Here is a 21,861-nt window from a genome sequence, read left to right as displayed (position 1 = left end):
AATACAGGTTTCAACAGCACGAAAAGCAATCATTCATCTAAGTCCTTTCCTACATAAATATAATTTGAAGAGTATTGCTGCATTACTGTAGGTAGTCAATGGAAGTTATGAGTCTTTAATTTTGCCCCATGTAGGGGAGATGGGCTTTTTCAACATCCTGGAAGAAGCAGCTACCCAGTTGCAAATGAATTATTTTATGTGCCTAGAGAAATGTTATTAAATGAATAACAAAATGGGGAATAGAGGAAGCAAGAGCGCTCACAGAAAATAACAATGAATAATAAATATTCTTACAGTTGTCCTTGAAGATTTCACATCTAGTTTCAAGTCTAAGTGTGAGTCATTTAGGCCCTTTCTTAGACTGTATTCTGACTCTCACAAGATTTTTCCCTGTTAATCCTGTGGAGTTGTAGGCCCTTTTATACCCAGTAATGATGTAGTTCACTCATTTTCTCTCCCTCCCTCTCTCACATACTTTCATGTTTTACCCCATTCAGACAAAACATATTGAGAGGCAGGTTTCCCCTACCTGATTTCTCTTTGCCCTAACCCAGGGGTAGGCAACCCTTTTTGGCCAGAGTGCCGAGAAAACTACAATGTCTACCTTGGAAAGTACCAGAGTACCAACATGCTGGAGCAGCTGTTTGCTGCCCACGGAGCCCGATCTGCTTGCAGCAGGGCTTGCAGCCTCCCAACCACCTGCTGGGAGCAGCCTGGGCTCCGCGACTGGCAGCAGCTGCTTAGAGCCTGGGCTGGCATTGGTGTGCCAAGCAAAATGGCCTTGCGTGTCATGCTTAGCATGCATGCCGGGGTTTGCTGACCCCTGCTCTAACATATGCTCATAGTGGTCAGAATTAAGGGCAAGTCGGGGGTTATGATGTTGCATTTCCCTCTCACTTTGCTTAGTTACCGCCATCAGTACAATATTTGATGTAACATTAATTTAAAATTAATTTCAGTTTACATTTTTTAAAAGCAAGGAAAAGTCTGTAAAAGAAGGGCAATGTATGGGTATAACAGAATTATGCGATTCCAAGGCATTCCTGCTGTTTCTATTTTGTTTCTCCTCTTTAAATTCCTGTAGGCTTCCTGCAATCAAGTGACCAGATATACACCAATGGTAAAATTAATTTACTTGGCTGATTGGCTGAGACTCTTTCCTTTATCATGTGTTATCCATATGGGTTTATACTTTTTGCCTTTCTGCACTGAAACAAAACAGACCTACTCCACAACTAATTGGAACTCACTCCCAAAAAAGTAACATTTTGTTCCTAGAGAAAAATTCTTTTCTCATGTTGGATCTTAATGCAAACCAAAAAAGTAGTAGAACCTAAACAATCACATTTTCCATGTTATACAAAGCCAACAATTCAATCACAATTATTTCCATATTGAAATAAAAAGAAATTGCTTTCCTCCATATGATCAAGTTTTAACCAATAGATTAATATATTCCCATCCAGTTTGCAGTTGCTGAGGTTCTGTGTATTCTATTTTATATATGCAAATGCACATGCACACCTATAAGCACTTAGACACCAGCTCTTAGTAGCATTAATGACATCCAGAGATCAAACAGCCAAAGCAAAACGCAAGCTATTCATCCCCTTTCTGTCTCTCTGCCAACTGTTACTTTAATTACAACTGGAATAAATATTAATAGGTTACTTTTTAACATAATGGCATGGATTGTGACTTTAACAGCAGCAGACATCATGCATTTCAATAAAATCATGATTGTTCAAGCAAACCTTTTAGATTACCATTAGCTGCTAACTGCAAAGATTAAGGTCAGTAGCTGTCCAGTGGGAACTGGACTTAAACCAAGGGTACACAACCTTTTGCCAGCGTAGGCTGCCATTTGCAACCTGGCTCCCCACTGTAGACTTCAAGTCTCTACCTCCTAGAGCAGCCAGCTGCCCGCGCTTCACCTCACTGCTGATCCACATCCCCTCTACAGTACAGACAGCGTGGAGCAGCAGACCTGTAGGAGAGGGAAGTGCTGTGGAAAAAATGGTTGGTATAGCAGAGCTCCGTGCCACTGTTCCTCCGTGCTGGACTGGACCTTTGTCAGCCAGACTGGACCTCTTCATGGGCCAGATCTGGCCCTCACACCTTAAGCTGCTGCGCTGTGATAGACTACCACCTTATTTCATATAGGTTACCTGTCCACCAGCAGAAGGTAATACAGTATGATGTTCCAGCCCTGCAAAGACTTCTTTGTGTGCTTAACTATCTGATTAATTCCACTAAAGTCAATGGGGCTGCTCACATGTTTAAAGTTAAGCATGTGTATATAAGTGCTTGTGGAATTATGGGTACAGAGACTAAACTAGTGATCTCCTTCAGGGTGTTTAGTTTCAGCAACTCTCTCTTGGCTCTAACACTTAGAAAAGTTTATATCTCCCACTGGCTCATTGGAGAGGTTTCTCATTTTGCATTAGTCTTGATCTTTATTCGAGTGCAATGGATTTATTCAACCGCACAAAAATAAACAGACCTTTATACAGAGCTGAATAAAATGGCCTTGCAATCAGCAAATGATTTGCGAAGTAAAGAAAAAAGAAAAAAATGGCGCTTTCACTTTAAGAAAAGCCATGCCAGAGCCAATGAGGAAAATTCCATGCTTATTCATATCATCAGGATTGAATATGACCTTGAAGTACCAATATAGAAGCCTTCAGGGGACTGGAAATCTGCCATTAATCAAAAAGGAGGGAGTGTCGACATCACATTGTTTTACTTGGTGGATTCCCTTCTTATTGATAAGTATGAGAATTTTCCAAGTTCCCAATAAGGGGCAGAATTTGGATTCTTCCAAAGGAAAAACAGTCTCAGACAGCATGCAGTCAAACTTGCCTATATATTAAGGGATTTTTGATCTGCAAATCCCATAGAACAGTAAATTGGTCACTTTATCCAGCTCTGATGGGCAAATATCAGATCCCACGTTTGAGTTATGAGGATCTTGGCATTTCAAACTCTGGTAAGATGAAATACTTCACTGTAGTTCAAATAAGAGAGGTCCAGAATTTCTATCCAAACAGCTGTGGTTCCTATTTGAATTTCAGCCTAGCGTGCTATAAAACTTCAGACCCCAAGTTCCCCAAGGAAGTCTTTCATAAGCATTGTTCCAGTAAGTCTGTGAGCACAGAGAAAGCATGAGATCCAGACTTCAGTTTGCTTGGGAACATTAAAAATAAGTGGTCAAGCACCACTAGATATGCGTGCGTGTGTATAACCCATATTAATGGCAATGGGAATTACATGTGCATTATAAGGGCATACCCATAAGTAAGCAAAGTAGGACAAGCCAGAAGCAATCAAACTGTTACATTTTAGAATTTTGCCAAAATAAAAACTGTTCCAAATTATTTTATAGGTTAAGCAAATCTGTCCATCTGTGATGGGATTTCAGATCCCAAAAGAACTTGTTTTATTTACTAAGTTTTCAGTGGTTTAGTTTTGATAAGTGAAAGGAAGCTCCAAGAACTCTTATGCAAAAAGGAAGCAGCTGTTTTCAGGGATGAGACATTGTGGTTAAAAAATCCCCAGGGGAGAATTAGAAGAGGCAAAGTACTTGCAAACTTTGGAGATGCAAAGAGAAAAAAAGGAACAATTTTTTAACTCCATAATCTCTTCTGTCTGGTGAGAGAGAGAATTGCACATGGATTTGATTTGACAGGTCTGAAGAGAAGTCCTTTATACTGAGCCTGGACAGTGAACTTTTTCCCCTTTGCTGTCTTAACCTCAACTTACTAGGAAAACCTGTAGGGCTAAGATAAACCTTCTTCTCCTTGCCCATGAAATACTTGATCTCGCTGAAGTTTCCATTGAGCTTATCAGTTAGCCTCAATTTGAATGAATTTTTTTAACAATGTGGACATGTTGCCAAGAAAATTGGATTGAGACCACAAAACCTATTTTCATAAGCTACCAAAGAGTCATCAGTTGCTAATAGCTTTCAGCCACTGCCAACCTGTGCTGGACTTGAGCTGGCAAAAATGAAAGGCTGGGAATTTCAAAGCTTTCTGTGGGATACAGCCACAATACCCTCATCAGGATGAACAGAGGTTGCATGGCAAATTCCCTGTTCAACTCTGAGTGTCTCGGTCAAAGCCTTAGGCTCCCATTACTAATTCCCTGAGCCATTCCTCACTCTCATTCCTAAAAAGGCTATCAGCACAATTTCTCTAGGATACTGCTTCTGTCTGAGATATTTATGGCTGCCTATCTCTCATGAAAAGAGGCCTACACAGTTCTTGGAATTTGTTTTATGCAGGTTGTTTTTTTGGTTTTGCAACATTGGGGTGGGGGGGTTATGTTTGGTCAGAGAATGATAATGAAGAGGAAAATATTCAGAATGACAAAGATTTACTAAACAGAAATATAAACCAAAAGAAAACAGGATGTTCATCTGGGATACATGTTTGGACACATTCTTTCAGTACCACATGAAAGCTGCACCATCCAGATGTGAAAGCAATTTAAAAAATAGAATAACCACAATAAAGAAAGAAGCAGAACTGTGTTGTGGCTTGAGAGGTAAATAAAGCCAACAAAGTATCTGCTGCATTTGAGGAGGAAAAAAGGTGTGCAGAGGGAGAGAACTGGAGCCAGGTATGTGCTTTCTCTAAAAGAAGAAATGAACAACTGCAGTTAGCTCTGCAAAAACTATACCAAGGGAATCTTAGTGGCTTTAACAGGATTGAATTTATACAGCTATCTGCTTTAATCTTGAAGGAAAAATGTTGGTTAGAGACAGCTTTTTTTAATGCCCAATAAACTTCAGGAAGACCAAACAATGATTCAAGTAGTACCCTGAACGTTAGGAGGTATGAGTTGATCAGCTATATCTATAACCACGCTTCGCCATGGCTGCCCTTTCAATAGAAAACTAGGGATACCTTCCACAAGATTTTTAAACCAATAAACAAATTAGGATTTGAATGACAATCCCTGCATTATACAGTTTGGTATAAAACGGCATTGAAGTTTGGCCCCATACTGGGCTGTATCGTCAAAAGTAAACAGGATTTAGCTTTGGGGGGGTTTTTAAATATAAAAATGAGTTTCTTTTCAAATTGTCTTCTAAGCCCTTTTCCTATTCGAGGTAGCTCTAAATATCAGGACTTCTTGCAAATACTTATTAAAGAAGATCTGGTTTTTTTGAAGCCTCCGGTCTTCATAGTCAAGGCAAATTAAGCTGTGTTTCGACTTCTCAGATGAGACATATAGGGCTTGCCTACAATGCATCTGTGAGTGCTTGGAAGCATTTCTGTAAGACGCAGCATACTGTTCCACACATAAACAATGTAATGTAACCACTGCTTGGTACATGGTCCTCACTACTCTTCATTTCACTGTATTGCACATCCTAATTGGCATACCCCTTGGCCCACTCTAATGGCAGCTACATTTCACTTCTTGGAACTATAGTATATGTGGAAGAGCTGAGCTATGTTTCACTGCAGTGCTCCTGAGCACTGCCCAGAGGCAGCGTAGCCATTTCCAGAGTAGTCGCTATTCATTGGTGGTACAGGAGAAGCACACAGGGCTAAGTATATATTCCAAAGCCCCTGATGGAAGCACTCTATCATGCTTTACTTAAAGCGCTGTAAGTCAGAGTGGAAGTGAATAGAACAGATGTTTGCTTTTTGTTGGGGAAGGAGCGCTCAGAGACTGCTTGCACTGGCCAAGGCCATCAGGTGGGGGGCACCCCCACATGCCTTCCAGGAGGCTGAAGTGGCCACACTCCCAAGCCCTGCCCCACTGCCAGCTGGCAACTGTCAGCAGTGGCTGGGGAGCAAAGCGGGGAGAGGGAAGCCCTGTGCCCTGTGTCTGTGCCCCCACCCCCCAGATTGCTAGGTCACATCTTGCGGGGGGGCACACCAATGTGCATGGCAAAGGGGTTCCCCCCTGACCTGCACCAGCTCCTTGACAGCTGCAGTCAGTAACTGCAACATGAGACTGCCTGGTCTGGCTTTTGGCTTCACTGGGAACTGCAGGTAGAGGGAGGCCCCCTGCCACATGGACCTGGCCCACCCTAGACCCCCAAGACCCTAGCAATTTTGGCAAGGAGTGATATATCACAGGAGCTCCATTCACATACACTGCCTGACTGTAAAGAGAAGATACAGAGTCTTTTCTGTCTCCTCTCTGTGACAGCCCAGGGGCAAGGCTGGGTCAGTGCTGTCCCAGAGAAGATGAGCACCAACTGATGCTAGCAAGTAACCTATGCAAGAGGTCCCTGGGATGCCAGAGGAATATGACCTACCTTGGCTCAGAATGGGATGTAGTACAGACATTTGATAAAGTGCTCTAACCTAAAGCACATTAGTCTGATACCACATGCCTCCAGAGTTAACTTAGAGTAGGTTCCACCATTTTTGAAGTGCTTTATGTGCTATGAACATCTTTTCTGTTACATCTCAGAATATCTCAGAACATCTGTTACAGTTCAGAAACCACTTTCTGCATGCCTAACCTGCAATAAGTGTAATGTCTGTACCTAGCCCAGGTACCCCAAATAAGATTTGGGCCTAAAACAATTGCTAAAATACACAGAGTTTAAAATTTGTCTAGGAGTATCACCCGTGAGCTTTGTCAGTGCATATTTCACATGTCCATATCACTTGGAACTGCTAATCACTGAGTGTATCTACATGAAACACTTTACTGTGCAGTAGCATAGTCTACACATACCCATGCACATGCTTACCATGCAGCAAATTTCACTGCTCACGAGTAAATTTGCTACCTGAAAATGCGAGTAGCAAATTTACTCATGAGTACTTACTGCACAGTAACTCACATATAGATGCTAACTGGGAGCAGAATTGTTCCCAGTCAGCCCTACCACTAGGGGGGCAGCCTCCCAGTCAGCCCTGTCACTAGGGAGCCAGCCTAGGGCACTTGGGCTGGGAGCCTCTCCTGCCCCAGGGCTGGCCTACCTCTGTGGCAGCCCCAGCCGCAGGCCCTTTAAAAACAGTAGGGAGCCTGGGGACGCTCTTGGCATCTGCTGCCCCTGCAGGGGCCAGGGGCTACTTGTGCCAGCCTGCTTGTGCTGTGGTGCCACTGCCTGGCACCACAGTACCACACAGCTGCCAACCCCACACCATTCAGGCCTGCAGGCTGCTGAAGGCTTCTGCCAGGCCTTCCAGCAACCATGCACAGTTGCAGCCAGCACCAGGCCATGACAGCCAGTGACAGCTGCCCACAGCCAGCCCCCAAAAGCCTCCCTGGAGCCTGCAGGTGCTGTGGGGCATTGCCTTGCCATGTGGCTCTTAGTTCCATACCATGCCTCTGTGCTGGGTGTTGTAGGCAGCTGCCCAGGCCCAGCAGCACAGGGACAGCTGCACAGAGGCTTGGACAGCTGGCACAGGAGCACCAATAGCACCATCGCTGATGCCATACACCACCACCCAGGGCCCCATCTGGTCACTAGAGGAGACTGGTGACCTCATGGCACTGTGGGGTAAGGCAGAGGTTCAGCAGCAGTTCATGCAGGGGGAGTGTTCCAATGCCCACATCTATGAGGGTCTATCAGACCAATTGGTGTGGCAGTGTTGCATAAAGGTCAAGGCCTTGTGGGCACATTGATTTACCATCACTGACCACAATCTTCAGTCAGGGAGTGCCCACAAGTCCATGTCCTTTATGCAGCAACTGGATGCCATCTGTGTACCCTGGGACCCAGGCTTCAGCCATGCTGTTTACAGAAACATGGGCAGCCTGCCCAACCCCCTACTCTGGCCTGACACCCACAGCAATATGTCACTGGGGAGAACTCCAGATCCCTTGGGGCTCCAGCAGCCTGTCTCATCAAACTCCTCACCCCAGGCTCCACTAGCAGCTCAGGGAGTCTGGACCAGCACCTGCCCAAACAGCTCCACAGCCACAGCCCCAGCCATGAGGTACTGCTGGCTGGCCATGTCAGCACTGGCTGCCAGCAGTGCCAGCTTCTCCCCAGGGAGAGAGCCCTGTCCAGGCACCCTCACACTGCACCCCTCCACTTAGAGCCACACGCTGTCACTACCAGCCAGGATGGACAGGAGCCACTGGGCACACCAGCCTTGCCCACATGGTAAGCCATGCACTGTGGGGAGGGCCCTCCCCACCCCATTCCCTGCCTCTGGCCCCAGCCCCAGACCTGGCCCCACCTCCCTTGCCAGCACAGCTGTACTCCCTTGGCCCCCAAGGTCTGACCCTACAGCACACAGGGAGGCAGGTGACAGTGCAAAACTTTATTGAGCAGCCTGTGCCCCCAGTGCTAGGCAGGTATGGGCCTCAGACACCAAAGAATACATGGATGCTGGTGGTGATGTCCTCCTCAACTGTGGGGGGCAGGGAAATGTAGCATAGCCACAAGTAGCCTTCTAGGCAGTGGCAGAGGTTGCAGGGCAGGCCAGACTTACCCCCCTGCATCTTCAAACTCAGGGTCCTGTGCCAGGTGTGCAGGTGCACTGGGGGTACCATGTTGATCATCATCATCAGAGTATAGTGGGTTGGGCATTCAGTCCACACAAATAACTCCTCACAGAGGGCCTGGGACATGTGTAGTAGGGGTATACTCAGGTCACAGTGCCAGCATGGGGGAGAGGGGTTTGGCCCTGGGGCACCTCCTAGAGAGGCCCCTTGTGAGGGGGGTGGCATCCTAGACCTCATTATCAGCATCCCTGCTAGGGTCCTGCCAGCAGAATGGGGTCCAGCTGGCAGCTGCATGGTGGCAGCCCTGGGATGGTGTGGTGGGGCCAGGCAAGTGGTTGCTGCAAGTGGGGGAGGCAGCAGGGCCCAGATGGCTGTGGGCCAGTCAGTGGCCAGTGCAGTGGGCCAGAAGGGCCAGTCCAACAGCCAGCAGGAGCCCCAGACACTGGGAAACACTGCCAGCAGCAGAGGCTGGAGCAGCCATGGTGCAGGGAGGCAGAGGTTTCAGCACAAGGTTTCCAACATGCAATCCCCATACTCTGCATGCTGCTCCTGGCCAGAAATGTAGCTGGCCATTGGGTCCCACTCCAGCAGGTCCCAGCCTACCAGCAGCAGCCTGCCCAGACCCAGATATTGGTTTCTGGCACAGTATTGCTGTACAGCTGCCTGTCCCATTCTGTGCCTCTGCATTGCATGCACCAGCACTGGGACTGCTGTACGGAGGCCCAGTGAGCCATTGAAGAAGTAATGCTGATGTCCTCCCTGATGCTACATGCCATCTTCTGGGTCTGCAACTAGTTCCAGAAGGAGACCACAGACTTCATTGCATGGTGGAGTGAGGTCATGGTCCTCAGCCAATTTGCGTGGAGTAGATGCTCCAATGCCCACATCTACGAGGGCCTGTAAGGCCGCTTGTCAAAGGATGGGCATGACTGGCTGGTGTACCAGTGTTGCATAAAGGTCAAGGCTTTGTGGGCACAGTGGATCACTGTCACTGACCACAACCACCAGTCGGGGGTGGCCCACAAGTCCATGCCCTTTAGGTGGCAGCTAGATGATATCCTCATATCCCGGAACCCTAGTTGGAGCTGTGCCTTGCACTCGAGCACAGGTGGCCTTCCTGAGCCTTCCCTGTGGGATGGCACCCATGGTAATGTTTCACCAACAGAGGGCTCCTCAGGTTGTCAGGAGCCCATCCTGCCATGGTACCTGCCCTGGGTTCATCCAGCAGCTCCTGTTTTCATCCAGTACCTGCCCTGCCAGATCTGGAGGTGCAGGCCAGCCATGGCATTGCAAACCCTCAACAGTTCCCCAAAGGGGGCTTCTTCCCGGGGAGCCAGACACCATGCCTGTGTGTCCCAGGACACCACCAGGAGCCACATGTCCTTCCCACTAGTGGGGACCAACTCAGGCCACTGGGCATGCCTACTATGCCCGCCTGGTAAGTCCCACACTGGAGCAAGGGCCCTCCCTGCTCCCCACTCTGCCCCTGTCCCCTGCCCCCCACCCCTGGCCTTGCCTCTGCTCCTCACCTGGCCTGGCTGCATTCCCCTGGCCCTGGGTGTTGTAGGCAGCTGCCCAGGCCCAGCAGCACAGCATGCAGAGAGGTATGAGACAATGCAAAACTTTACTGAGCAGCCTGTGTTCCCACAGCTAGGTGGGCATGGGCCTATCACCAGGGATCCTGGTTTTCTCTGATTAAAAATTGCAAATTCTAATTAAAAACCCAACAACCGTGATAAAAATTAAAGGCCTGCCCCCCCCACTGGCATCACTGCTGGTACCCTGCACTCCCCCGCACAGTCTCAAAAGCCCTCCTGATTCCCCTCACAACAGTCCCCAGATCCACAGAAATACAGACACAGACACTGACACCCACCCCAGCAGGTAAGTGTGTGTGATGGGAAGGGGCGGGGCAGGGCAGGAGAAAGAGAAGGTGCTGGGGGCGTAGATCAAGAAGCAGGGGGAGTGTGCCCCTGTGCCTACTCCCAGGAGAAGGGCCAGGGAGTGAGGGCAATAGTGCCACTCTGTGGGCCACACACCTGCTGGCTGGCCTGACAAGAGGTTCACACACAGAGGCCACCACCACAACTCTGCCATTGCACCCTGCATTATGATCCCACAGCCACCTGAATGGCTTTGTGGGCAAGTGGCACTGGGTGCGGCAGTGGCAGTGTGATGGCAACCACCGTGTGCAGGCCACATATGTGCTGCCTGGCCAGGGGGTGAAATGGGTGGCTTGCATGCAGTGGCATGCCCTGCAAATGGCTACATGGCTCTGTGGCAGTACAGGTGCAGGGTGGGGGGGCTTTGCGGGCAAAGGCTGCCACCATGGTGCCATGCCTTTTGCCCCTGGATCCTAGAGGTAAGTGGGGCTTGGGAGCTGTAGGGCTGGGCTTGGGAAGATGGTTGGAGGCTAAAGGAGTGGGGGGTTGTGCTGGCCCCAGGCAGCACATTGCAGCTGGGAGCAGGGCCAAGGGGTGAAATCAGGGGTGCCCCTCAGCAGGGGGGCTTTGTGAGCAAGTGATGCAGGGTTCAGTGTGGTAGTGCCCACCATGTGTGGGTCACACACATGCCGCCTGGCCACCTGCCCAGGGGAGAGGGAAACTGGCATGCAGCCAGAGCACAGCTCCATGGCCAACTCTGCAGCCACGGCAAGGGATGGGGGTGAGGTGGGGTGGAGGTTTGGGCTCACACATGGCAGCCACTGCCGCTGCAAAGTCATGCCCAGAGCTGCGCATCCCCACCACCGCCCCACGCCATGCCACTGCCACTGGCCGCACAGCTCCAAGCATGGCTCCGCAGTAGCGGCAGGAGGTTTTGTAGGCAATGGCAGTCACCACTGGCACGGGTGGCTGCTGTCACTTACCTGTGGGGCCGCCTGTGCCAGAGGTGATGGCTGCTGCATACAAAACCTCCTGCTGCTGCCACGGAGCCCTGCCCGGAGCCCTGCCCAGGGCCCTACCCAGCAGCAGCAGCACAGTGTGGGGTGGTGGTGGCTGGGCAGCATGCAGCCATTCCCATCCCCACCACCACCCCATGCCACGCTCCACCACTGCCAGGGTTTGATTAGCTCTGCCAGCTGTGGCAACATTGGTGGCTCATGTTCATTTTGTTGTCTATCATGACACCCAGATCTCAGAACATTTTTATCTCAGAAACATTGCAAACTCTTACAAATAACCTCTTTCTCCTGGCTCTATGGAACCTGCAGCGGCCTGTGGCCCAGGGTGTTGCTGGGTCTGGCAGGTGCCTGTAGCATCCAGCGCAGCATGACAGTGTGAGCCTGGCATCTGCGCAGTGGTGCAGTTCCAGGCACCAGCGTCAGGGCTTCTGAGGGGACAAAAAATGGCTAGAGGCTGGCTGCAAGTGTCCCAGGGTCCTGGTGTCTCCGCAGGCTTTTAAGGGCCAGGGGCTTGGGCAGGCAAACAGTGCCCTGGGGCTAACCAGCAAGTGGCCCTCTGGTGGTGGGGCTGACTGGGAGCAAATTTGCTCCCAGTCAGCATCTACATTTGTGTTACTATGCAGTAACTTGCTGGGAGTTAATTTGCTACAAATTAATTTGTGATTAAAGCAAATTATTGTGCAGTGTCTGCATGTATAGACTAGGATGCTTACTGTACAGTAATCTCCTCTACTGCACAGTGAAGCATTTCATGTAGAGGCTCCCAATAGGTAGATAAGGAATGAAGCTCACAGAGTAGTTTTAATGATAATTTGTATTGTACACCTGCTTTAATCCACAGATGTCTAAGCACCCCACATTACTAAACTCTGTTAATTACACATGATGTTAACAAGACAGGCAATACTTTATATTCTGAGAATGACCAGGCTTGCACACTGGGGTGGTGAGTATTTGTTTCCAAGAGCTCTTTTGAGACCAGGGACAAATTTACCACTCCATTAAATGCTGTGCAATGATAGAAGTGTATCATTTTTAATAACCCTGGATTAGCCCCAGGAGGTTTTTTTCTTGTTAAATAAAGCAACACGTCTAATACTTGTCTAGAAAATAATAGAAAACAAATCTTTCTGTGGGATTTTACAAATTCCTTACCTTCAGGAGTCACTGGATGCTGATTCAGGAACCACCAGTCCATTTCTATCTCTGAAATTATTTCTGGTCACAGGCAAACTACTTCATATTTCTGTTGTCTTTATTTGTTCCTCCATCCTCCCCAATTCCATTTGTCTATCTTATTGTGAGCAAAGAGCATAGCTTCAAGAGAAAAGCACTCCCTGAAAAGGGTATGGAAGAAGAGGGAAATCCTTGATTCTATTCCCTCTATCCAGCACTATTTTTGCCTTTTATATTAAACATTAATTGGTTACAAAGAAGAACTAACTCAAGCAGCAGTGCCCACAGTATGATACTGCTCCCCAACCCCAGCCCACCTAAGGGAGTACAATAAACACAAAGCTATAAAGTCTAGATCCAACTTGCTTGTTATCTTTCTAATCCCCCAAGCATTCTGGTTGCCCACTGGGTCAGCTTTAAAAGAAGAAAGCCTCCACTCAGACTGTTCATAGCCCATGGTATGGGCACTCTCCTGAAAAGTAGGAAGTTTGGGGTGAAGCCCTCTCAAAGATGAAATTACTTCTACCCCTCCTGCCCTGGTTTTTCTATTCTAGTTTTTCTATTGCATCAAACAGTAGTTAAATCACCTAAGGAATCTAGGTTGTAAGTGATCCAGTACCAGTCTGGACCACAAATGGTAAGGCATTTACATGGCCAATCTGGATCCTTTCTGAGCATGTGCAGTAGCTAAAGTCTGGAGGCATGTGCAGATGAAACAATATTTTCCATTTACACCAACACAACTGCATTTATGTTTCCATGAGCCAGGATTTCCCATAGCTCTAAAGTCCATTTAGCACCTTAAACTAACATTGCTTGGAGATGTGTTAATTTGCAGAGCTCTTTAGTTTCTCCACTCCAACTGTGGATTTGTTTGTGCAAACAGCCAGAGACTCCAAAGACTTCTAATTAATCCCCTTCACCACGAGGGGGCGCTGTGTTCCAGCCTTTAGCCAGTAGGTGCCATTGTATGTTCTTTTTCACCCTCCTTCACTCCTCACTGCTCCCTCACAGCATGCAGTTTAGGTCAGGATGGGTCCGCTCAGACCAATTATTATTTTAAAATGGGGGAGACAAATAATCTCTTAATTTTCTACCCCGTCTTAATACTTCCGCACCCCACCACCACAAACAGTGTATGTCCTCCCCTCCCTTCCTGCCCATGTAGATGCATAGTTTCATAGATTCATAGATTGTTAGAGGCTGGAAGGGACCTCACAGATCATTGGGTCCAGCCTCCCCGACTCTAGGCAGGAAGACAACTGGGGTCAAGTGGCCCCAGCAAAGTGACTGTCCAGTCTCCTCTTGAAAACCTCCAGGGTAGGTGACTGCACCACCTCTGAAGGAAGTTTATTCCACAGTCTAGACACCTGACCGTGAAGGAGTTTTTCCTACTATTAAGCCTGAAGCAGCTTCCAGGAGTTTATATCCATTGGCCCTGGTCTTCCCCAGGGTGCTCTAGTGAACAGTTGTTCACTGAGCTCCTGATGCACTCCTCTGATATAGCGGTAAGCTGCTAGCAAAGTCCCCTTGTACCCTCTTGTCCTCCCGCCCCCCCATGTACACTACACCTGCGACCCCCACACCTCCCATCATGTGCTGCCACTGCAGTGGACATAGCTCCTGATGACAGCTGCAGCATTGCCATAATGGCAAGTTTTTTGCAAGTAGTTTGAAACTTTGGAGTGACTGGTTACATGACTTCCTTCAGTATTGCCAACTTTCTGAACTTCATCACATTCCATTTTAGACCTGATGCCCAGGATATGCAGTGTCCTGGGTGACATTTAGGTGATATGTCCCACCGACCTTGTGGGGGGCGGGCAAAAGTCTGTTTTTTTGACTGTGCACCAAACACCCCTCCTCTTCCTCATCTTCCTTTTCCCCCCTCCTTACAAAAAAACCTTTGCAGGCAGAACTTGCTGGGGGTGGCAACTAGGCCACAGCCCAGTGATGAGGAGAGTCCAGTGAAGAGTAGAGTAAAAATATCTTTATAGTTTTTAATTTTTTTACGTTTTGTATATGTTTTCTATTGTTAAGTTGTATATAGTTATTGTTAAAGCTGCAGCATTTTCAGTAAAGTGTTTTATTTTTATTTTATTTTTGCTCCCACTGCCCCCAGCTCCTCCCCAGACAGCGCTTATCAGATTTTGTTCAGGATTGCTTTGTCCTCCCTTACCATCTCTCTCCTCTCAGCCTTCTTGAAGGACAGGGAGAAGGTTAGCGGGAACCAAGGAGCAGCACTCCCAAGGCAGCCCAGGGTAATCTTTTGAACTATCCCTAGACCTCTGCAGAATCAAATGTATTCAAAGAAAGAATCATCAAAATTCAAGAAATTTGTAATACCTCCTTCTCCTACACTAGGTATTGGCATGTCCTCATCAGAGGGGTCTCAGCTAAGCAGGGAGCTGCTAATTAGCCAAGGCCAGGGTTTCAAAAAGCACTGTGTTCCCTATAGAGAGGCCAGAAGCATTATGCAGTAGATGGTATCCCCAGACATATTATTGAGGTGCCTGGAGAGGAGGCCAACCTATCTGAAATATGGGCCCTGACCAGCTTTGTGTCCAGCCTGTGAAGCTACTGCACTTATCCCACCCCTGGCCCACTGCAAACCACTGCCCCACTTCCAGGTCCATGCCCTGAAATCAAGTAGGACCAAGTACAAGTCAAAGTAGGAGTCAAGTACAAATGAGAATTTTTTGTTCCTCATCTTTATTTTTTTCACAATAAATTGAAATCTAGGATCCTGCTGTACTCAGCCTTGGTGAAGCTGCAGCTGGAGTACTGCATCCAATCCTGGGCTCCACAATTTACAAATGATGTGGATCAGCCTGAGAGAGTCCAGAGGAGAGCCATGCATATGATCAGAGGGAAAGAGAACAGGCCCTATGCTGAGAGGCTGAGATCCATGGGACTCTTTACACTGGAAAAGCACATGCTCGGGGGGACCGGATGGCTGCCTATAACTATATAAGAAGTGTACATCAGGATCTGTGGGAACACCTGTTCACCAGATTGCCCCAAGGGATGACAAAGTCAAACAGTCACAAACTTCTCCAAGACTGTTTCAGGCTGGACATAAGGAAAAACTTCTTTACTGTCTGAGCCCCCAAGGCCTGGAATAGACTCCCTCCAGAGATGGTGCAAGCACCTACTCTGTACTCTTTTAAGAAACATTTGGACATCTATCTTACTGGGATTCTTTGACCCTAGCTGACTTCCTGACCCTGGGACAGGAGGCTGGACTCGATGATCTTCCAAGGTCCCTTCCAGCACTAATGTCTATGAAATCTATGAATTGCAATCAATTCATTTGAGAAATCACAATAAAGCTAAAACAGTATAGGCATTTTTTTTACTCAATAATGCCATTGGTAGTCTACTGGTGAATACATTTGTTTACAGTACAGCCATTGATAGAAAATGCACTACAATAGGATAAAACACCAATTCACAATATGCTCCCATGGTTCCTTGAGTAATCCCTTGATATGATATGGATGGATGGAGTGCTACATGGTGGGAGGGCAAGAGGGAGGGAGGCAGGCAGCCAGCCAGCCTGGTTACTGGCCCATCCTTGTTACTGATGACCATGTGACTTTTATGGAGTCATGGTGTTACTGGAAAGTTGCAGGGTGGACTGTTATCATATGGAGGGAGGTCAAATGATTGGCCAGTGCTAGTGTGCAGCCAGCATTTTCTTGGAACAAAGAAGACTAAACAAACCCACCCACAAAGCTTAGGGAGGGAGGGTCCCCCCCAGGTGTGGGCCCCCAGGCACAGTCCCCTAAGGGCCCTCTCAGGTGGAGATGTATGGCCTGACTCAAGTGGATGGCTGAGTCGGGCCATGGGTGGGTGTGGTGGGGGAGATGGAGGGAGGCATCCTGCACCCCCTTCCGGGCTATTGAACATGTCACAGCAGGAAGATGGCTGGGTGAAGGGGAGGCCCTAGACATGGTCCCAAAGGGACCCCCTCAGGTGGGGGCCACAATGCACAGTCCCCTAGGTGTCCCTCAGGTGGCGATGAATGGCCAGACTCAGTTGGCTGGTTGAATTGGGCCATGCTACTGTACATTACATTGTAGCTTTTGGAATCTTTGCTGGCCACAAAGCTTAAGCAGGGAGGAAGGGCCCTCCCCAAGGTGTGTGGGGGGGAGGGCTTTCTACTTTCTGTTATCCTTATTTATTTAAAATCCTCCTTCCTTCCGCAAGTTGGAGAAGAAACTCAAGAACACAGAAATCTCAAGGAGACAGAGTGGTGGGTGGGTCTCAGAAGACATGCGCCCCAATCCAAATTTGCTGGAATATGGCCAGTAACCAGGAGGACGGCAAGAAGACTATAAAATAGGCCTACAGAACTCGTGCAAATCAAGCTGACCAAAGCCAGTGAAGAAAACTCAGCTTAGCTTCCTTTGTTGCCAGCAATAATTCAAAAGTTACTAGGATGCAATGGAGAGGTGTAAGGCAGAGGTGGGCATTTGGGGAGAGGAGCCCACAGGCCTGGGCCTACTACCCAGACCATGAAGGTATTGGTCAGCAACCAAAAAGAAGACATCCACAATTCAGAAAAGAAACTCAAGCCTCAGCTTCCAGTGGAAGGCCTGTCCTGCACCCCAAGCCCTCTGCAGCAATGAATGAAATGCACTTGCTGAACTTGTCCAATTTGTGTTGATCCAGGACATGGCCAGTAACCAGGCGGAGGGTGAGAAGACTATATGAAGTGGGCCTGCAGAACTTGTGGAAATTGAGCTGGTACTCAGGCCAAAGTCAGTGAAGAAGCCTCAGCTGCTGCCACTGAAGTGGCCATAGCTAACCAGAAGGAGGGCGAGAAGACTATGAAAGGCAGGGAGGGTTTTCCCCAGCAAGAAGCTTTCCCCCAGTGGTCATAGCTCTGGAGCACAGCTTCCTATATGGCCACCAACAATTCAAAACTTACAAGGGTGCAACAGAGAGGTGCAGAGGTGGGCAAGTGGTGAGAAGAACCCACAGTCCTGGGCCTACTACCCCAGGACAGAATTTGCTAGAGGTCTTGGCCAGCAATCAAGAAGAAAGACTCTGCATTTGTGGCCAGCAACAATCCTCTAATTACAATTCATAGTTTCATAATTTCATAGTTTATAGGGTCGGAAGGGACCTGAGCAGATCATCTAGTCCGACCCCCTGCCATGGCAGGAAAGAATACTGGGGTCAAATGACCCCAGCAAGATGTTCCTCTAACCTCCTCTTAAACACCCCCAGGGTAGGAGCCTGCACTACTTCTTTTGGTTCCAGGCCCTAACCACCCTGACTGTGAAGTAGCACCTCCTGATATCTAATCTAAATCTACCCTCTGCCAGCTTGTGACCGTTATTCCTGGTCACTCCTGGTGGTGCTCGGGGAAACAGTGACTTCCCCAATGCCTGCTGATCCCCCCTGACTAGTTTATAACAGGCCACAAGATTCCCCCCTCAGCCTTCTCTTTTGGAGGCTGAACAGGTTCAGGTCCAGCAGCCTGTCCTCCTAGGGCCTGCCCTGTTGTCCCCTGATCATACGAGTGGCCCTCCTCTGGACCCTCTCCATGCTGTCGACATCCCTCTTTAAGTGCGGCGCCCAGAATTGGATGCAATACTTCAGCTGTGGCCTGACCAGTGCCGCATAGAGGGGGAGGATCACCTCCTTGGACCTGCTCGAGATGCATCTGTGGATAGATGCCAAGGTGCGGTTGGCCTTCCTTACTGCCTCTCCACACTGCCGGCCCATGTTTATCTTGGAGTCAATGATGACCCCCAGATCCCTTTCCGCCTCCGTGCTGACAAGAGGGGAGTTCCCTAATCTGTAGGTATGGTGTCGGTTGTTCCTCCCCAGGTCCATCACTTTGCACTTTTCTGTGTTGAAACCCATCCTATTCTTGTCTGCCCACCCTTGTAACCTGTCTAGGTCTGATTGTAGCCTGTTGCATCCTTCCAATGTTCCCACGTCCCCCCACATCTTAGTGTCATCAGCAAATTTGAACAGGGTGCTTTTTACTCCCTCATCCAAAGTGCTGATGAAGATGTTGAACAGTGCAGGCCCGAGGACCGAGCCCTGCGGAACCCCACTGCCCACGTCCTTCCAGGTTGAGAAGGACCCATCTACTACCACACTCTGGGTGCGGCCCTCCAGCCAGTTGGCTACCCATTTGACTGTGTGGGTGTCTACACCACAGCCCCCCAGTTTCTTGATGAGAACAGGGTGAGACAGTGTCAAAAGCCTTCCAGAAGTCTAGGAAGACTATATCCACTGCTACCCCTGTGTCTAATGATCTGGTGATCTGATCGTAAAAGGCCACCAGGTTGGTCTGACAGGACCTTCCACTGATGAACCCATGTTGGTTGCCCCTAAGCATGCAGTCTCCTGCTGGCCCCTCCTGGATGTGTGCCAGCATAATTTTCTCAAACAGCTTGCCTAGAAAAGTATCACTGAGGCCCCAGTGAGATTTGAACTCACGACCCCTGGTTTACAAGACCAGTGCTCTAACCCCTGAGCTATGGAGCCAGCATTAATTCAATAATACACTCATCAGCAAACAAGGCTGGCAAATAGGAGGACAGCTAGAATCATATGAAATGGATCTGCAGAACTTGTGTAACTCTTACCATATTTGAGCTGATGCTCAGGCCACAGCCTGTGAAGAAAGCCTCCACAATACAAGTAGCACACAAAAGAGAACCCTCATCAGTACTTGTGGCTAGCAACCAGGTAGAGGAAGAAATACAAGTTCAGTAAGGGTAGTATGTAAAGCAGAAGGATAAATATCTCTTCTCCATGGAAATAGAGGGACCTAGGGAGGAGCTTGAGCCAGGAGGTGGGACCATGACCCCAGGGAGAGGGGAGTTCGAGAAGAGTGGTTGCTCCTCAAGGCAGCAATCCTCAATGCATAAGCTAAGTCTATTCCATCTCAGAGGAAAGGCAGCAAGAGGGCACAGCAGCCTCCCTGGCTCTCCAGGGACCTAGCAGACCTCCTGAAGCTAAAAAGAAAGGCCTACAAAAGATGGAGGACAGGATCCACCTCCAAGGAGGATTATTCTGCACTGGTCCAGTCCTGCAGGGAGCAAACCAGGAAAGCCAAGGCCTCAACTGAACTCCAACTAGCTTTGAGCATCAAGGACAATAAAAGTCCTTTTTCAGATATGTGGGGAGCTGGAGGAAAAGCAAAGGCAACATTGGACCCCTGCTGAACCAGATGGGGCAACTGACAACTGACTCCCAGGAAAAAGCCAACGTATTAAATGGGTACTTTGCGTCAGTCTTTCATCAGTCCCATGGGATGCCCATGCCCACTACGGGACAGAGAGGTCCGGGTAAGGGAGATCTCCTGCCCTCCATTAATGCTGACCTTGTGAAGGAACATCTTGAGAAGCGGGATACCTTCAAGTCAGCTGGCCCTGACAATCTACACCGCAGGGTACTCAAGGAGCTGGCAAGCATCATAACCCAGCCCCTGGCATGGATCTTTGAAAACTCCTGGTGCACTGGTGTAGTGCTCAAAGACTGGAAGAAGGCCAATGTGGTGCCTATCTTCAAGAAAGGGAGGAAAATGGATCCAGCTAACTATAGGCCTATCAGCCTGACTTCTATCCTAAGGAAGATCTTAGACAAGTTTATTAAAGAGATCATCCTTAATGGACTGGCCGACGCCAGCATCCTAAGGAATAGCCAGCATGGGTTTGTTGCGGGTAGGTCTTGCTTGACCAATCTCATTTCCTTCTATGACCAGGTGACCTATCACCTGGACAAGGGAAAAGAGATTGATGTCATATATCTTGACTTCAAAAAAGGCTTCAATCTGGTATTCCATGATCATCTCTTGGCGAAACTGGTCAATTGTGGCCTTGGGTCCACCATGATCCACTGGCTGGGAAATTAGCTCCATAGTCAGACCCAGAGGGGAGTAATTGCTGGCAGTCACTCATCATGGTGTCCTGTGACCAGTGGGGTCCCCCAAGGCTCTGTCCTTGGACCCATATTGTTCAACATCTTCATTAATGATGTGGACATTGAAATCAGGAGTGGACTGACCAAGTTCGCCAATGACACCAAACTTTGGGGTAAAGTATCCATGCCAGAAGACAAGCAAGTGATCCAGGCCGACCTAGACAGGCTCAGCAAATGGGTGGACGAGAACCTGATGGTGTTTAACATTGAAAAATGCAAGGTTCTCCACCTTGGGAAGAAAAATCTGCAGCATCCTTATAGGCTCAGCAGTGCTACGCTGGCTAGTACTACAGAAGAGACTTGGGGGTCATCATTGACCACAAAATGAACATGAGCTGCAGTGCGATGCTGCGGCTAGTAAAGTGACCAAAACGCTGGCTTGCATCCACAGATGCTTCTCAAGCAAATCCAGGGACATCATTCTCCCCTTATACTTGGCCTTAGTGAGGCCGCAGCTGGAGTACTGTGTCCAGTTTTGGGCTCCACAATTCAAAAAGGATGTGGAGAAGCTTGATACAGTCCAGAGAAAAGCCACGCACGTGATCAGAGGTCAGGAAAACAGACCTTACGATGACAGGCTGAGAGCCGTGGGGCTTTTTAGCCTGGAAAAGCGCAGGCTCAGGGGTGATCTGATGGCCGCTTGTAAGTTTATAGGGGTGACCACCAGTATCTGGGGAACCGTTTGTTCACCAGAGCGTCCCAAGGGATGACAAGGTCGAAAGGTCATAAACTACCACAAGAACATTTCAGGCTAGACATAAGGAAGAATTTCTTAACTGTCTGAGCCCCCAAGGTCTGGAACATCGGAGGTGGTTAAAGCACCTACACTGAACACCTTCAAGAGCAAATTGGATGCTTATCTTGCTGGGATCCTATGACCCCAGCTGACTTCCTGCCCTTTGGGCAAGGGGCTGGACTCGATGATCTTCTGAGGTCCCTTCCAGCCCTAATGTCTATGAAATCTATGAAATTTCCTCCCCCACACGATGGGGAAAGAGGCAGGGAGGGTACATAATCACCTGTCTTACGCTCAATATCTGCTTTCTCGTCGTAAGGAATTGAACTGTAATTATAAGTCTATATGTCATAAATCTGTATCATACATTGGCTATATATATATGGTGGAGACCCAGGATATGTGTGATGTGTGCAGGGTGATAAGGCAGATCTACCTGCTTTGAAATGCTGTGATACGGAATTCAACTGTCACAATTATTACTGACCATTAATAAATCATTATTAATATTACTATTACTACCAACTCTTATTAATATATTACTATTGGACTTAGTATTATTGACTCCTATTATTAGTATTACCTGTTATTACATTATAATTCTATATACATCCGGATGAAAGTCAACTATAATTATAATGCCTAATAGTTCAGTTGTTGA

At 48.3% G+C, this 21,861-nt stretch overlaps 1 long non-coding RNA gene and 1 other non-coding gene across 2 annotated transcripts in view; both read right to left on the bottom strand.

The window, feature by feature from the left end:
- Window positions 1–21,861, bottom strand: part of LOC149870631 (uncharacterized) — a 127,052-nt gene that overhangs the window by 69,968 nt on the left and 35,223 nt on the right. The gene's annotated exons all lie outside the window — the stretch shown is intronic.
- TRNAT-UGU (transfer RNA threonine (anticodon UGU)) lies at window positions 18,952–19,024 on the bottom strand. The gene has a single exon. It is a non-coding gene; the product is annotated as a tRNA-Thr (tRNA).

Source organism: Crocodylus siamensis, chromosome 2 (assembly GCF_052110815.1).
Source record: "Crocodylus siamensis isolate JL-2025a chromosome 2, ASM5211081v1, whole genome shotgun sequence".
Taxonomy (NCBI): Eukaryota; Metazoa; Chordata; order Crocodylia; family Crocodylidae; genus Crocodylus; species Crocodylus siamensis.
This window is presented reverse-complemented; position numbering and strand designations above follow the sequence as displayed.